General features: G+C 36.3%; 1 pseudogene across 1 annotated transcript; it reads left to right on the top strand.

Moving 5' to 3' along the window:
- The first annotated feature begins 1,704 nt into the window (after positions 1-1,704).
- LOC311624839 (glycolipid transfer protein-like) lies at positions 1,705-2,526 on the top strand (annotated as a pseudogene). Its single transcript has one exon. The product of its transcript is annotated as a glycolipid transfer protein-like (transcript).
- The last annotated feature ends 16,617 nt before the right edge of the window (positions 2,527-19,143 follow it).

Consider the following 19,143-nt stretch of genomic DNA (forward strand, 5'->3'; position numbering starts at 1 on the left):
TATATGTCAATGAGACCCTTTGTTCCTGAGTTTGAATCAGCATCACCCAGAAACTGTTATTTCACAATCCCAGGTCCAGTTCTAATGAGTCAGGATCTGCATTTTTAACAAGGTCACCAAGTAACTTGTGTGCCCAATTAAAGGTGAGAAGCTCTGGCCAGACACCATCGACCTTCTTTGCCTTATTATTTATAATCCATTTGTAGCCGAGACTGGTTTGGCTCAATGGATAGAGTGTCAGCTTGGGGACTAAAGGGACCCGGGTTCGATTCCGGTCAAGGGCATGTACCTTGGTTGCGGGCATATCCCCAGTAGGGGGTGTGCAAGAAGCAGCTGATCGATGACTCTCTCTCATCGATGTTTCTAACTCTCTATCTTCTCCCTTCCTCTCTGTAAAAAATCAATAAAATATATTTAAAAAAGAAAAATATATAATCCATTTGTAGTTCCTCCAGGACAGGGATACCTAAAAATGTTTATTAGTAGAGGAATTAATGGTCACATATCAAAGCACTTTGTTGCACTGGCAAGGAGCCAATATAAGAGCAATCTTGGCCAAGGTCAGATCACATACTGACCAGTTTTGGACTAGGGATAATATGCTTGACCCAGGAAACAGATTGCTATATGTAAGCAGGTAACACCATGCCTCTCCTCATTGTATCACTCCCTAGAGGTGCATCACTCCCAAAATTGTCAAACAGAACTGTTGCTGACATAGTCTGATACAAATATGTGAGGTCATTGTGAGAAGGCGGGTACCACGTTGAACTAATAATGATATCTTTGACTGTAAAAAATAATCATTCAGAACAAAGAACTTATTTTTGTCATAGATAATATAATAAAAATAAAAAGAAATAAAGAACTTATTTTAGTCATAGATAATATAATAAAAATAAAAAGAAACACCATAGAAAAATCATTTCCCCAAGTATTAATGGCAATGAATAATAACCTAAATTTCATCTTTAATCTTTAATTAGTGTACATTTACTTAGAGTTTGGTCTTTTGTGTTATGGTCTCTTCTGTGGTAATAAGTCAAAGTTTTATTATTTATAGGTTAAAACTTTGCTTTGAAACTTAACTTCTATTTGTATGTGGGCTGGGTTTTCATATATTGTTCACAGTATTTACTAGCCTGATCACTGATACTATATAATACAAATAAGAAATCTATCTATCTATCATCTATCTATCTATCTATCTATCTATCATCTATCTATATGTATATATTAAGCCAGCGATGCTAATGGTGTCAAGTCCCTTGCTGGGCTGTCCCTGACCCCCCACCCCTCTGCCCCCTGGGAGCAGTTAGAGCACATGTGTCAAACACAAGGCCTGTGGGCCAAATCCAGCCCGCCAGGCCTTGCAATGTGGCCCACACCGTTCTGTCATCACTGCACTCTGCTGTCAGTTTATTACATTGTCAGTTTATGACTGTTCAGTAAACCATTCGGCCCGCGATTTAGGCTGGATTTTAGATTTTGGCCCCTTCTCTGATTGAGTTCGACACCCCTAAGTTAGAGGAACCCCTAGGCAACACAATAGGGTATGAGCTTGATGGGGGAAAGTAAAAGAAATAGGGGCGAAGGTCTAAAGGTTCTGTGGGGTTGGAGTGGTCCATCTGGTTTGGAGTGTGCTGAGGAAGGAGGAGGAAGATCCGTTTAGAAAACAGCATCACCCCCAGCTTCGACTGCTAAATGGCGCTGCAGGCCAAGCACCTGCTGAAGCTGCTGCCCAGGGACAAGCAGATTGAGATCCGGCCCTTCCTGGAGGCGGTGTCCCACCTGTTACTCTTATTCGATTGCCTTGGGTCCCCAGGGTTTACGCCCATTAAGGCAGACATAAATGGTAACATCACAAAAATCAAAGCTGTGTACAACATGGACCCTGCCAAGCTCCAGACCCTACAGAATGTCCTGGAGGCGGAGAAGGAAATGTATGGAGCAGAGTGGCCCAAAGTGGGGGCCCCGCTGGTGCTAATGTGGCTGAAAAGGGGCCTCTGCTTCATCTAGCTCTTTCTACAGAGCATGTTATGGGGAGCTGGATGAGAGCCACCCCAACTTCATCTGAGTCAACTCCACCGAGGCCTATGAGATGGTGATCAAGAAGTACTGACTGGATCGTGTGCGGGAGATGTTCCAGAAGGCGCTGTATGCTGTGCCCTACAAGTCTGACTTCCTGAAAGCCACTCCAAGGGCTAGTGCCTGTTCCTGGTCAACTACACAGTCACCATTGGCGTCATCTACAAGATGTACACCACGATGAACACCAAGTTCCACTACACTTCTGGCACTTCCAGAAACAGACAAGCCAGAATCACTGTGAAGCAAGCTGGCAGTCTGCCTTGGCCTGCATCCCCCAGAGCAGCCCAGAGTCTGGCTGGGGTTGCAGAGGACAGACCTGGTTTCTCAAAAGTCATTTTGGGGGTCTATCCTAACAGAGCAATAAATAACGATCCAACTTCTGAATCAGCTTTAATTTCACGGCAGCACAGACCGATTGCCTTCATTTCAGTGTGATAAAAAGCAGTTAATGTTGCTAATAAGTCAAGTCCTAGGGTTTTCTGCCCCTTTCCCCCCATATGGTATGTGACCCTGGGGGAGCCTTGTAATACACATCATTTAAAAAATGAGGATCTGGTGCAGTGATGTTTCAGGTCATGTAAGGACCACGAGGAGTCTGATTTGAAATTATACAGGATTTTATTTTATTTTTTAAAGCAGACTGCTGTGTGCTCTCCTGTGGTTGCACAGCTCAGTGTCACAATGCTGTCAGTATAGACCCTGCTCTTTCCTACTGTCTTTTTCCAGACAGGTTTTTGGGTTTTTTTGTAGTTGAAAACAACCAGCAAGCCTTTGATGACCTTGACCAAGGGGACTTCATTGTAAAGCTATCAGATATGAGTAATTGACCACAGGTGGCTGAATTTGCATTTTTGTGCATAAGCCTACCTACCTAAGAAACTGCCTATCATGCGTGTTCTCTCAGAGGGGAGACCAGGAGCCCTCCTGATGCCAGGACCCAAGGAAACACCTTGCTGCCTTAACTATCCCTCCTGGCACTAACAAGAGCTGTATTTTGAAAAAGTTGGGTTGAATAGAGGGACCCCCAAAGAATTAATGTATGCTAAAACCCACTGAGGAACAATTGGTGATTTTTATGCAAACACTAAGTAATTCTTAATAAATAAATCTCTATTTTTGGATCACAAAAACAAACAAACAAACAAAAAACTTTGGAGATAGTGAAGGGTAATTTGTCTAGACTGTTGAGAGCTCAGAATTAGAGTTTAATTGGGATAGAAATCCTGCTAATGCCTGATGCCTGAAATCTAAGCACTCAATTTTTAGGTTTTCTAGTTCAAGTTTTTAGAGACTGCCTATTGAAACAATCCTGGTTGGGAAGTGTTTGTATAGAAGCCCATAAGTGTTTGCTGTATTTACCATGCTTACCTCTCTGTAAGGAATATGGAATAATGTTAAATGCCTCAAGTTTTCAAGAAGTTTGAATTTTAAAATAAAAAATAAAGAAGAAATATAAATATTAAAAATAAAAAAAGAAGAATCTTGAATTTTAGGGGTGAAATCATGCAGGCAGGTGAGTAGTTAGGAGCCAGCAGTCCCAGATTGCAAGAGGATGTCCATGGAATCGGTCCTAAATCAGCACTTGGACATTACCCAAAAGGTCCCAGATTATGAGAGGGTGCAGGCTGGTGTGAGGGACCCATCCCCTCCTGTGTATGAATTTTGTGAATCAGGCCTCTAATATATATATATATATATATATATATATATATATATATATATATATATATATATATAAATCCTAAGCAACCATTTGACCATTCAACCAGGAGCTTATGCACACATTGACCACCAAGGGGCAGATGCTCAACATTCAGGCATGGAAACATGGAACAGAATGATGAATCTCAGAGAGAAGAGGTTAGGGGGAAGGGCAGGAAGAAATGAACCAAAGATTTTATATGCATACTAGAGGCCCAGTGCACAGATTCATTCACTGGTGGGGTCCCTCGGCCTGGCCTGCAGGGATCAGGCAAAAACTGGCAGTCTGACATCCTCTGAGGGGTCCTGGATGGATTGAGAGAGGTTGCAGGTCAGGTTATATGATTCTGGGCTCTAGTATTGAGATATAGAATAACACAAGTGATTTTTTTTTCCTCTGTTCACATTACCCTAGGTATGGAGACTGAGACTATGCTTAGTTCTTCAACATGAACATATATTTATTCAGAATTAATGTAGATCAATAGAAAGAATTATCAAGAAAATGAAATAATATATATCATTATATAATGGCAAAATCTTTAATATGAATAGACAAGAACATTTATAGAAAAAGTAGGCCCTCTAAAATATCAACCCTTAAAAATGCAGATGATAAATCTTTTGAATCTTTGATAATACTTCTTTAATAAAACAAATTAGTACAACTTTACCTCAATTGCACACATTTCTAGACACAAAAGACCCTAGGCTACTTACAAAATCTACAATAGCAATGACAACTGTATTGTTCTATCTGAAACTCACATGTAATTAGTTTTGGTGAATAAATAGCTGATATGGTAAGTGTGAACTTAACAGAAGCATTTAATGAATCCTTCTCAATGGGACAACCTGTCCTGAGAAATAAATGTGTCCTGTCTCTTCTTGAATAACATTAAAGAAAATATTTTATCAGAAAGGCCCTGATTTGGTTAGAGAGAAGGAAGAGGCTAGGCATGTTTCTAGACCTTTAAATTTTGTTTATTAATTATTTAGCTATGATTGCTCTATATTTTTTGTATATGTTCATGCATACACAAACATCTACACTAATAAAAGAGAAATATGCAAATGGATTGTACCTCTGTGACACCCACCAGCCAATCAGGATTGGTTATGCAAATTAACCCAACAAAGATTGTGGGTTAATTTGCATACCCAGGCACAGAATGGCCGGGCTGGTCTGGGTGATGGAAAGGGCAGTCAGGGTAAAGAAGGCCTATTCTTGAAGGAATCTTTGTGCGTTGGGCTGCTATAATAAAAGCACACTTTTATTTTCATTTTTCCATATTTACTATTCAATTTTTTTCTAAATTCTATCCCAAATCCAAGAACTAGTTGTTGTTGTTGTTGTTGTTGTTATTTTTAAACCCAGTGCTATGTAATACTATTTCTTCTAAAGTTATCTTGACATATAATTTTTATAAATTGATCATTATTTTTGTTAAAATATAACTAATAGTATTTAAAATCACAATCTAAAGTATCTAAGTTTAAGAAAACAAATCCTTTTGGAGATATAATACTTTGCCTTATATATTTCAAGGTTTTACAAAATTGTCTAATTGACCCAATTAATCAACAATTGACCAAAGTTGCCTAATTGGTCAATTACTGTATAGGGATAATTATATGCAGTTCAGGAATATGTGGCAAATATGTACACCTAAAGAAGTAGTCAGTCTAAAAAATAAAATCCTTAATAATTTATGTCATCCAAGGAGGTGGATGCATGAGATGGTAATTGGCAAGCACAAAATATTTAACATAGTTTAAAGAAATGTTAATCACCTGGAAGAATACTTTCTATATCATCTAGAAAGGATAAGGATCAATTGCTAACAAAATGTCTATATTTCCAAACATCTTATATGGAAAGCAATTTAATCAAAGAATGGTTCTCACCTTTGCCAGTGCCAGACCCCCTTGGATTAATGTCCTACCTACCTGAACTCTTGACTGCTTTGCCATAATTGGTTGTTAATAGAAACAACTGACAGTAAAAATAGCTATCACCACTCCCCATCAGGATTTGATCTAGAGCAACTCTAAAATGAATAATTTACAGAAGAAGGAAGAGAGAAATATGCTATTTGCACTTCTCATACTTTATAGATAATGGCCCTCAGGACATCAGACAGACATTCTAGAATTAGCACTTTTTTGACATAACATAAATCAACCTAAAGTAGCAGTAACCTTTGTTACCACATGGTTTACTGAAATATAAAGCACCTCAAAAATCACACCGATTAGCAGACAAATACCTTCTGTTAACACAGATGCTAAGTACTTATTGATTTAGTTTTACCGCCTAGTGGTCATTAAGGCCTAAAAAAAAACACACAAAACAAAAAAAAACTGACCACAGCACCATAAATCATTATCATGCTGAAGCATTGATTAAGTACCTGTGTGTACATAAAGGCATTTGTTGAAAGCAGACAAGGCACATCATGTAAAAATGTGAACAATTGGAGGATGAGAGAGATAATGTGAGGCACATGTGGACAGAAGGGGTAGTGCTGGCCTGAAGCCTCTGTGTGGGACTCTCCAAGTCTAATGGAAGAACATTGAGCATGCCCAGTACCTCAGTACATGTGACTGATTGGCATGGGATTTATCCTGGAATATTCTCAAATATAGTGCTACATCAAAATTAGATCTGTCTTCAATAGTCCATGCATCTACATAGAACCCATTAAAAATATATTTGTTTGCATTTTTTTATCTTTTTGTTATTTACAAATGTTTTATTTAATAAGTTGGCTAAACATTTAAAAAAATCTGAATGTAATGCAATCTTTTTATTTTATTTTGGAGTTGTCTTGGCTTTTAATCCTTAGGAGGGCCTGGGTTTATAGACCTCCCTTATTTCCTCCTCATCACAGGCAAGGAGAGGGTAATTGATCAGTTATAATGACCTAAGAAACCTCTCTCAGTTTTTAAGGAGGCTAACATAACTTTCAAAGCCATGAACAATTGCAAAATGCCTTGCCTATGCTGTCCCTCCCATGATTTTCCCTTAACAACCTGACATTAAAGAACTTCATGATTTCAAAGAAATGGGCTCAGCCCTAATCTTCAAAAGAGCCAGAGTGCTCACCAGGGCAAGTGCTTTTTCTTTCCACTCTGAACCCTCACTGGCAAGCACAAAGCCACACACATTGGGGCTGATTGAAGCATAAAAAAGCAAACCTCTTGCTCCAAAAATCAGACTCTGGCTTTAGGCTACAGCTCAAAACAGAAATGTTCTGTGCTGAACAGAAAGCAACATAAACAGATGCAATCCTCAGTGACAATCAGGAGAGAGAACACTGAGGCAGAAGAAGAAAAACATTCTAAGGGCAAGTCGGCATTCAAGCAACTGCACAGGCATTGAACCCATAAACTAAATGAAGCATTAACTGGTTACATGATTTGAATTTGAGTTTGGGGATGACTGAAATGCTGTGTCTGAGGACTCAAGGAAGTATGCAGATCAAACTGAAAATTGAAATCAAACCTTTACAAACCACTATTTCACCTTCTTTAGACATGGTTAAGAATTTGACCTTAAGTGATAAATAGTTGTACTAGTATACCTGGTACATCATGGAAAGGACATAATAAGGATAAATGTCTTACATGTTTCAAAAGTGAACGTCTTGACTCAGAAAGCAAATTAGTTGGTGTAATCATAATATTCAGGCTTGTAAACATACATTAGTTCAAAAAATGTCTGCCAATACTTTCTTATCTTAAACTAGAGGCCCCATGTTTGAAATTCATGCCAAGGGCTTGAAACTCGCAGCCCTGGCTTCATCCAGAAGGTCTTCCAGAAGGACATCCTGTAGGTCGTTTGTCCCATCTAATTATTATTGATATTATTATTATTGATATTCATTTGTTCAAACATTTATTGAATGCCCATTATATGATAGGCGCTAAACTAGACACTTGGCGCTTCAAGATAAGGACAGGTCTCTGTAGTAATGAACCTTATGCCCATAAAGAAGAAATAAAATAAGCCAACTGAGCAGACAATAATAGAGGTGATGATGAGCAAGTGTGACACATTTTTGCATACCTACCAGAATGTTTTAATAATCTCTAGATCTATCTACTAGCACACATAGTCTAGCATTCCATGGACCTGAACAATTTCTCTACTGGCAGGTGCCAATTATATGCAAGTGCCCACAGTACTCTTTGTTTTTTTGTTTGCAAAACATAAACTCTTGATCTTAGGAGACATATTTTTGAGATATTTGCATATACTAGGGGGGTTGAACATTTATCTGGAGAAAAGATTGGAATGTTTTACTTGGGCACGAAGTGATGTTTAAGAATATTTTTTTTTCTAGGGATAAGCTTGTGGGACCCAAAGATCTTGTTTTGGAGGAATCCAGTTTCAAAAACTAAAGCCATCACCATTCTCTTGACTGAGGACAGATATTAAGATTTTTAAGAAAACAGGCAAAGTTAAAATACTTTGGTTTCCAATTATATTAGCTTAGTTTAAGTATGTGAGTAAACTCAACTTATACAAGTTGGGATATGAAGAGTAGAACCCAGACTAATATGTTTAGAGAATGAAGTAATTTTTAACATAAAACATTGGCTTGCATAAAAGAGTGTGTGGCTTTCCTAAAAAATTATAGAATTTGAGAACAGTTTCTATTTTTTTCTTAAGTTTTGAGTTCAAAGCAGCCTGATAACATATTTTACATCAATATATTCTGCTCTGAAGCACACAATTAAACATAAATATTTTTCCTATGTGTGTGATTGTATGCAAATTTATAAAAAATATTTTCAAGTCTAGTACTCATTACATTCTATCTACAAACACATGCTTCTTGTTGACAAAGAATACCATGCACATATTTTACAATCTCCACACAAAACAATATTGATAAAGAATAAAGAATTGCCTTGAATAGATCTCACATTTGCAATATGCTGAAGCAAGAGTTCAATTTTTAAGTAGTTTCAAGAAAAATAACAGACTAAAAACAAACCAACTCAATTATAGTGTATCTGTTTTTCAAATTAAATTGGGAGAGAGCTATACATAAATGAAAGGTTTAGTGGGAAATATTTTTCTTTCAAACACAGCATATTTCTATTCATTGAATCATATCCCAAAACAGCCAGTGTGCTGATACCTGTGCCAGTGTAGAGGAAGGTTGGCAATGGTCATCGAAAGTTTTGGCCAAACAAGCAGGGCTGGGCAAGGGGGCAGAATCCAGGGTCCTGAGGCAAATGGAGAGTGGCAGCTGGAAAATAAGTGATCCAGAGAGTGTGATAACCTTATGTCTAAAAACACTAATAATAAGTCTAGATCCTAAGAATAATCAACATTACTTTTAATTGATAAACAGGTATTAATCCTTGGTGAAGTTCCCAAATACTTATAACTCATGAGAATTTTTTTTAAATGTGGTTTTATTGCTTTTTGGAGAGAACAAGGGTGAAGAATAAAAGATAGAAACGTTGATGATAGAAAAACATAATCAATTGGCTGCCTCCTGTATGCCCCCCACACAGGATGGAGTCCATTACCTGGAATGTAACCCTAATTAAACCAGTGACCTCTTGGTTCTGGGGTCAAGCTCAATCACTGAGTTATACTGGCCAGGGAAAAATAATTTTTATAATTATATTGTCACTTATCCAGGTGACACTGATTTAAAGCAAGAAGTCAGAGATGTGAGCAGATGGGGGAAGTTAATTTATTATTTTATAGTAATGGCAGAAGAAATATGATTCTAATTTGTTTCTTTGTAATATATTTAGAGCACTTGAATAAGGCATATATATTTTTTTTTTCCAATAGGAAAATATTATTTGTGACTAAAGCCCAAATTCAAGAGTAATTAATCAGTAAAAAGAAAAGAAGGGGTTTTGGTCGTGTATATGTATAAATAGAAAGGAACATATAAATAGAAAGTGAACACAAGCAGAGGCCAAGAGCTAGAATAAATCACCCAGGGCATTTCCTTAGTTAGGAGCAAGAACAGCTCTTGAGATGGGCTAGATGCAGGCCCACGGAAAGCCTTTAGTGTAGGGTTGGAAGTGCTTGAAATTTCATGTGTGGGGATGGGACCAAAGCATCTCAGTTAATATTTTTGATAACTTTTTGTGCCATAGGAGACACAGTTACCCTTGTTTATTAGATTATTGAGAGAACTCCCCAAAGGAGGAATAAAGAAAACTGGGATAAATCATAAATGAAGCCAATCATGAACCGCTACACCAAGTTTCATATCCTCCCTCCCTCCCTCCCCCCTCTCACACACACATAATGCTCAGTGTTTATGAAATGAATGAATGAACGAACAAACTTTAGTCATCTAAAAGATGGACTTAATTTGAAAATATCTGCTTGCAATTGAATTCTAGGAAAATAACAAGGACTACCAAGACTTTAGAAAAAGAAGAGTAAAGAATTTAGCCTAGCCAGTGTTGCTCAGTGGTTGAGTGTCAACCTATGAACCAGGAGGTATTGGTTCAATTCCTAGTCAGGGCACATACCCAGGTTGTGAGTTCAATCCCCAGTAGGGGTTGATTATCCCACAGCACTGATGTTTCCATCTCTCTCTCTCTCACTTTCTCTCTGAAATATATATATATATATATATATATATATATATATATATATATACTTTAAAAAATTTTTAAAGTATCATGGAGAAAATTATAAAGTTATTGAGAATTATTTTTATCTTCCCTCCTAAAATGAATATAGGTCCATATTTACCAATGTTAATTGTTAAAAGGTTAAGGAAAAGAAAAGGAAAACAAAAAAAACCTATCATATTCCTGCTCTTTTGTATGTTATACCCTAATTATGATAGAAGACACAAACATGAAAACAGAGATTATCAGGACGAGGTCACATGTTCTTTAATGTAGTCTTTGATGATGATTGCTCCTGTGTGTCCACATAGGATTTTGGCACTCTTCCAAATTTCTCATAACTATTTCGGAAACCCTATGAGGCCATTTTCCCATGTCTTCTAACTCTGCTGCTCCATTGCAGGTCAGTCACGCCTCCTCTGGTCTGGTTCTCAGGAGGCATCATTCCACTGAGCACAGTTCACCACCAGTGAAACCACCTCTGTTAACAAACATTGTGATTTCTCCTTTGTCATCCTATCCAAAGCTTAGAGTTTCTTCCTAAATTCTACAATACACAATGGTTAAAACTCAGAGATAAAAAGGAAAGTAAAATTCAAAAAAGCAGTTAAAGATATGAGTAATTTCAGAGCTCAGAGGTTCCAATGTATAGAAATTATAGACTGACTTTGTCCTATGCAAAGGTAAATGTGATATGACAACTTCTAACATTTTTGATACAGGAATTAAGTATTGTTTCATTGTAGAGTTTTTCTATGGGTAGAGAAACAGATATTAATAATTATTGAATATTATCAGGTACTATTAGGCTTTTAAAGCATTATCTAATCCATATATATCCACAAAAAAAAATTGTCCAGGAATGTTTATAGTGGCATTATTCATAATAACTAAAAATTTGAAACAACACAAATGTTTATGAACGGTGAATAGGTAAACTAAAATGAGATATTATTCAGCCGAGAATGAAATGCTGATACAAACATAGCTGACCTTTGAATACATTATGCTAAGTGAAAGAAGCCAGGCTCCAGAGGCTGCCTATGTATGATTCTAGCCATTTGAAATCCCCAGAACATGCAAATCCAGAGAAACAAAAAATAAATTAGCAGTTGTCCAAAGATGGGGAGGGAGGACTTGGAAAGTACAGGTGTACTTTCCTGGGATAATGGAAATGTTCTGGAATTCGATACTGGTGATGATGTCACAACATAATGAATATACTAAAAAGTAGTGAATTGTATACTTAAAAATGTTTAAAATGGTTAATTTTAGGTTATAGGAATTTTATCTTAAAAAGTGGAAAAATATGATCTAAACTAATATACATTATAATGCTTTAAGTTAAGAGTTTTAAAGTTAACTGTTTTAAAGTGAGAAAACCTAATGTCATGAAAATTAACTAATTTATTCTTGAGCATTTTATGAAGAAACGAAGAGCTGATTCCAAGCTATTTTGTTCCCTTTGTTCCATAAACGTCACATGTTAAATCTTAAATCATTTCCCAGTGAATTGGGCCAGAATAAAAAATACATGGTAAAGTTAACTTTGAATGTATCCTTATTCTGTTTTCCATCAATATTTTCATAAACCATATATATTTGAAATTTCCAAAGTGTTCCTCCAAGTTGTTTTTCCAATCCTGTTTCCTTTCTATTATTGTATTTTAAGTTTCTATAGGACAAGCATCCTATATATCCTTCTTTACATTTCCCAAAGTGCAAACTTAAGGCACACTACCCTACATATTTCTTGCATGATATAATGTGACCTTTTATCGATAGGTAGTATCTTATTTTAAGAGTTTAATGATCCCCTTAAGTAACGTGCTTTTATAAGATTTATATAACTTATATTTGCTTACAATATTTTGGTTTTATTTATAGGAATCAAATATGTATGGCATTTCAGTGTTATTTTAATTTCCAGAACCTTTGCAAATGAAAAATAACTTGTTATTAAAAATTGGGCATACTGTTTAAAAAATAGATACATATGAGTCCAGGAATGAGCTTTCTTTCCTTTTAACCCTCTACTTAGTTCTAAGGTATAGCTAAGTTGACAAGCACTGATTTAAACTAAACAAAAAGATGTATGCTGGCTCTGCCATGGAATTCTCTGAATTGAAATTTTAAAAAAATAAGTTTTAAAATTCAAATCAGCGGAAATAAACTTGTAAAAAATTAGACATACATTTTTGTGATGTAGTAAATTCCTTTTCAACTAATCGTGCAGATGTTCTCTGCTTAGAGCTTTTCACTTTCAGATTCAGAAGATCCACTTGACCTTGGAAATGTGTTATTTCTCCTGTTTAGCTCTTTGTAGAATAGGATAACATTGAGTTCCCAGGAAGCGATGGTAATGTCAAAAATTACAGCCTCATAAAAGCTTTAATTCTCACCATAAAAATAATATATAAAGTAGAGAACTATGAGGGTGCCTCACATATTGCAATGTCAGGTTTAGGAGCACTACTATAAAATTTATAATACCTATCTATTTGATAGTGGGGAAGAGCACAAGAAAGTGTTGGTTAAATATAGCCAGGTTATAAACTAGTGAATGCCTTGGGGAAAGAGAGTTAGGGGCATGTTTTGTGGTACAAATGAATGTGAGAAACCTGATGTTTAAAATCCTTCTTTCTTTAAGATACATCTTTAAAACTTAACTTTTAAAACATGATGAATCAAAGTTACAAAATATGGAATGTCAATTGGATATATGGGGAGTAGAAAGCTGTGATTCAATAGGACACATAAATAAGAGATAAGAAAGTGAATCCACCAAATTTGTAGATGATTAGTATAATCACACGGGGCCTGAGCAAGGGAGGATCTATAAGCTCAGTACACCACGTGCTGGATGAGGCAGAATTAGGTTTGCTGGCCAGTTATGTGTCTCAAATCCCAGGCTTCCAGCTGATATTGATCCACTAGATTCCGTCGCTGCCATTCCAGTTCTGGTTGGAACAAACATTATCTTGAGATTCTGTCTCTGCGTTATTGCACTAGAAGACAGGTTGTGTTCTGACACCAAATAGACAAGTAGGGCTTCTCTTGGATTAATGTGGACTAATCTCCACCAGGTGAATAGAATAGATCTCAACCTCTATCCAGCAACAGCTCTTTTTGTCTAGGGCTTTGTATGTAGACAGATGTCTTTGGTGGTTTTTTTATTCAACATTTTTGCCATTTATAAACAATCTATTTAGGTCAGGATAATTATAAAACCTACAGATTTGCTTTGGCTGGGTCATCTGCTACTTATGAAGTCTTTATTTCATACCCACAATATTTTTATTTCTATAATTAAATACTTCCCTAGGAGAAATTTTATTTCCACTCTAAATATATTTTCTCTGTCTAAATTTTGGAAACTACTTTTTCCCAGATCATGTTTGTGTTCACCCCAACTCTCAACCCACCCTCAGTACAGCTCATGTACCTCTGGGAACTGCCCATACCCTCCATGATCTAGTCAAAAGGTGGGTGCTACTGGAAAAGCAAACATCAAACAAATAAAAACAACCCCCAAATGAATATAACTTATGAGGTTTTGTTAGGAAAAAAACCTATGACCCTGTCTGGTCAAAGAAAACTCTGGAAGTTTTCTGAATATTTTGGGAAAGGTTTTCTTTATTCTGAGAGCCTCTTTATTTCTACTGTGTTCATAAATAAGAGTGTGTATGTTCCTGGCCGAATCTATTGGCCATCCCTGCACAGAACACGAATTACATTAAGATAAAGCCAACCACATGGATGCCTAGCAAAGTACCCAACAAATCTGGATCCATGATGCATTTATTAAGCCAGTAGATCAATAGATCAATAAACCTGATCTTCCCTTCATTTTTTATAAAAATTCATTAATTTATTTATATGTGTGTGTGTGTGTGTGTGTGTGAATTTGAATCTGATTCTCTATTACTGCTACTATCACATGTTCAGATTTATTTTATATTTTATTAATTTTACATATGTTATCATTAGTTACAACATTATACTTGTACTTCATTGATCTCAATTTTATTGTAGAGATCCAGTTGGCTTTTTTCCCAAGCCAAGTTTCTAGGCTTATTTTGAGCATATTTTATCATAGTGACAATGGTGCTGTGGAACCAGTTGCTTTTTAGTCATGGTGTTTAGTCACAGAGTGTGGTGTCCTATTGTTCAGCCTCCATTGACTTAATCCTTCATGTCACACACAGTTGTCCTGCCCTCCAGGAGCTTGCAGTCTAGTGAAAGATTTCGCTATAATTTTTACTTGGCTTTAGGGCAATGACACATCCCTTACTCTTCCCCAGGCTACCACAGAAAGGGGAAACCATTTCACAAGTGAAATAAAAAAGAAAATCTTATAGTAAAATAAGCAAAGCATATTTACCATCCATTTCTTTTTTTTTAATTTTATTATATTTTATTGATTTTTTACAGAGAGGAAGGGAGAGAGAGAGCTAGAAACGTCGATGAGAGAGAAACATCGACCAGCTGCCTCTTGCTCACCCCCTACCGGGGATGTGCCCGCAGCCAATGTACATGCCCTTGACCGGAATCGAACCTGGGACCTTCCAGTCCGCAGACTGACACTGTACCACTGTGCCAAACCAGTTTCAGCAACCATCCATTTCTTCCTCTGTAAAGAAAGAAGACCAATTATGGCCTTTCCAGCCTATCAAAATTGTGAAGAGCTGGAGTCTCTTCTGGCTGCGTGGAGGAGTCAGATAGTGTTTGCTTCACAGAAGCCCTTCTCCCCATGCACCTGGATGGAGGTTTAATATGCTGCTGAGTTCTTGTTTTGCACAGGAAGGCAGTCACGAAACACATGCCATAGCAAACACCTGCTCTCTAGCCATCTCAGTATTTTTGAACACTGCAAAAATAGGCAGAGAGTAGGTACAGATACAATTATTGCTACAGATTTGTAATTTTCAAAGGAAAATTGCAGCTTTCATTGCTGCTGTCTAAATTTAGACAAATGAGAGCAGAATCAGCAAAGATTTTGATGTTATATGTGTATAAATTAAGAGTTTGCATCAGAATCTGTCTTTTTCTTCTTTTGAATATTTTAGAGGATGTAGATTTTTTTTTAAAGAATAAGTTCCAAAACTACCTAAGTTATGCTTGATTTCCCTGATGTGGTTTATTTAGTCATTTTATGTCTGAGAAGTGAATTAACACTGAGAAGTGGAAGTAATACTGAAAGAGTGGAGTTATTCTAACATGACATGAGAAGCCAGTGGAAGCTGTAGAAATGCGCCACCAAAAAATAAACAGGCCCAACAAGTCTTGCATAAAATTTCAGCACATTGTGGGTTATAATGTATGCTTTCAATATTTTATATGTTAAATAGCATTCCTTTTCCAAAATCATAAATAAAAGATGTATTTTGGGGGAAAAAATAAATCCAAAGGTAACTATAATTTGAAGAACTACCTTTTTAGCCCCTTCTAGCAAATGAAACATTCTTCAAGAATAAAAATTTTCTTTGTTCCTAATTAATTACATAACTTTCAGTATATTCAAGTTCTTATTCCATTATATATAAATAAAAATTCAGCAAATATACACGTTTTCATTTACTTTAAAGTATTTCAGCTCCTATGCATGCATAATAAACATATTTGACAATATATATGATAATGTGAACTGAACGTTACCCCAATATAATCTTGTTGTTTTCTTTTTTTTAAATATATTTTATTGATTTTTTATTGATTTTATTTTATTTTATTATTTTTTATTTATTTATTTATTTTTACAGAGAGAAAGGGAGAGGGATAGAGAATTAGAAACATCAATGGGAGAGAAACATCAATCAGCTGCCTTCTGCACACCTCCTACTGGGGATGTGTTCGCAACCAAGGTACATGTCCCAGACCGGAATCAAACCTGGGACCTTTCAGTCAGCAGGCTGATGAGCTCTATCCATTGTGCCAAACCAGTTAGGGCTAATCTTGCTGTTTTCTATAAAAAAGCTCAAGTACTTTAAATACACATTGAAGAGATTATTAATTAACCCTATTTTGTTGGCCTGTACTTGGTTCCATTTAGGATCCTCAATATAGGGGTTTAATAAAAACAAAAAAAGCAATGCTTTTCCTCCTCATCTTTCAGGAGGCCTGCCTATATGTTAGTGTCCAGAGCTGGCCAGGTGACTCTACAATATCATGAGTATTTCAGGATCTGTCCTTCTGTTCAACATTAACTGACATGAGACTTTACATCTTCACAGCTTCCTCATGGTTACAATGTGGATGCAGTCATTTGTCTGCACAGAGGCAGGAAGGAAAGCATCAGAAAATGAGGGTGGTTTGCTTGTGTGAAAGGCACATTCTCAGTCCAGAACCAGATCATTATGAGTAACTCAAAGCCAAGAATGGCAATGCTCCAGACAGTACTGTGAATCTGCTAGGAAAGAAGAGAGTCAGACTGGATATTCAAAGCAACCAGCTAGCAGGATCTGTGATAATCACCAAAATTTTCATTCTTCTGGTTTTTTATTCAGCTGTTTTTTATGTACCTTCTCTTTGGGATATACTTCATATCACTTAGATGAATTACTGTCTTTACAGAACTTAAAATCTTAACAATGAGATAGTTTGCTAAGTAAATAATGATAAAAATGTTGTAGATATAAAAGTTATGAAGGATGTGTGAAGGAAATATACCTAATTCAGATGGGGATGGAGGAGAGTTAATTAGATGACATTAGTAGTCTTTGGTCACAAAGAATGAGGAAACAGGCTTTCTTAGAGGTCATTATAATGTTACTTGTATTTGTGGTGTGTTTAACTTTATAGGATAAGTAGTACAATTATCCTTTATTGTAAGATTGAAAGGTAGATGTTCAGAGAGGTCAAGTAATTTTCTCAAGAGCCTTCAGCTATTAACATAGTTTGCTGAGAATTTAACCCAGCTCTCTTCAATGCCAATACCCACACTTTTAACATAAGTAGCACTAATGTGTCTATAAGCAAAAATGTGGAAACATAAAAATAAATTTCCATGGAAACAAAAAGAACTGCTGTTGAGGGGTGGAGAATTACAGAGTTCAGTGTTGCTAGAGAATAATTCTCATGAATTTGACTCATGAATTCTTAAGCAAGATATTTAGGAATCCAGTTAGCTAGCTGACTTAATAATCTAATTCAGGAGATTCATCCAGCGGGTGTCATAGAGAAGTGCTTCTTAAACTTTAATGTACATACAAGTAATTGGGGAGCTTATTAATACCAGATTCAGGAGTTTGAGAGTGAGGCCCATGACCCTGCATTTCAATCTAAAAAGTCTTCCCAGAGATACTCAAAAGCTGCTGATGTAGGAAGGTCCTTGATAATTCCGGAGGTTCTGGAAAGTATATTTTGAGGGACATATAGGAACCTCAAAATCTATTGGTTGAAGAACAAGACAAGCTTTGACATAGGAGTAACTCAAAGCCAAGAATGGCAATGTAGTTGCATCGCCATATTAGTGAAAAGAGGAGATGAGAAACTGCCATGTCAGCAATTCATGTACGTGGACATTGTGGGATGCAAAGATGTAGGATACTTTGTCTCAGGAGAGGAAATTCAGAATTATCACAGGTACAGGAATTGGACTTTCTTTCCCAGGCACAGTGTGAAACATACCACAAAGCTTTGAAGATGAGAGTCAGCTCCCCATCATCTTATAGTCTCCTGTTTATTTGGAAAGAGGATAAGGATTGCTTATTCCCATTCAAAGTAAATACTTCTCATTTATATGTAGCACTTTCCTCCTCCCATCAATTGGAAAGTAACACATTTTTATCCATGCTGTTCATGGTAAACTTTTCCAGTAGTTCTAAAGAAAATACACACATAGAAGTTTCAGTTAGGAGATGATGAATATCATGCTCATGTGCGTAGACTGAGCAGATGTCTGATATGTGACACACGAACACACTCATTGTAAGCTAGCTTATTGAGGTACATAATTGCATTATGGCAGAATAAATAGGAATATATATAAAGCATAATGATTTTATTTTTTGTCATGTGATGCAGGTGAAATAAGACAAAAACAAGAACAAAAACTGTCTCTTGGACAGCAAGGCTATGCTGTTCTTTTTGCTTATGCCAAATTTTGGGCTTTAATGAACTCAAAAGGAATATAAATGTCTTGAGTAGTACAATTTGGCTTCAGTATACTCATATCTTCCCTTAATTAAATTCCAAGCAAGCTAAAAGCAGAGTCTGCCCTTTTGACAGCATGCATCCATTCATTCATTCAGAAAATATTTAATGAGTGTCTATTATCAGGTACTGTTAAAGGAGCTGCAATTTCAGCAGTAAAATAAGACTGAATGAAATCCCTGTTTTCGTGATGCTCATACCAGAGTGTGGAGAAATAGAAAATAAAGATTAAATGAATGGAAGGAAAGTTTCAGATAACTGTAAGGAAATAAAGTAAGAAAATTTAAATAAGATAATTGGGGAAATGATCTAACTAAAATTTGGTGATCATAAAAGGCTTCTTTGAAAAACTGCTACTTTTGGTGAGCTTTTGATGATTAAAAAAAAAGCCAGTTTATTAAAAATTATTTGGGGAACTGTGTATCATAATCTGAGGTTTGAGTAACCTTGATATGATCAAGAAAGAGAAAGCAGGGCAGTTGAAATGGTCATATTGAGCAGTACGAGAGGCCCCAGGAGACAGAAGACTCACAAACTAAGTGGAGAGAAAGCCCAGGAATTTGGACTCAA

The sequence above is a fragment of the Pipistrellus hanaki genome (genome assembly GCF_964339955.1).
Source record: "Pipistrellus hanaki genome assembly, chromosome: 6".
Classification (NCBI taxonomy): Eukaryota; Metazoa; Chordata; class Mammalia; order Chiroptera; family Vespertilionidae; genus Pipistrellus; species Pipistrellus hanaki.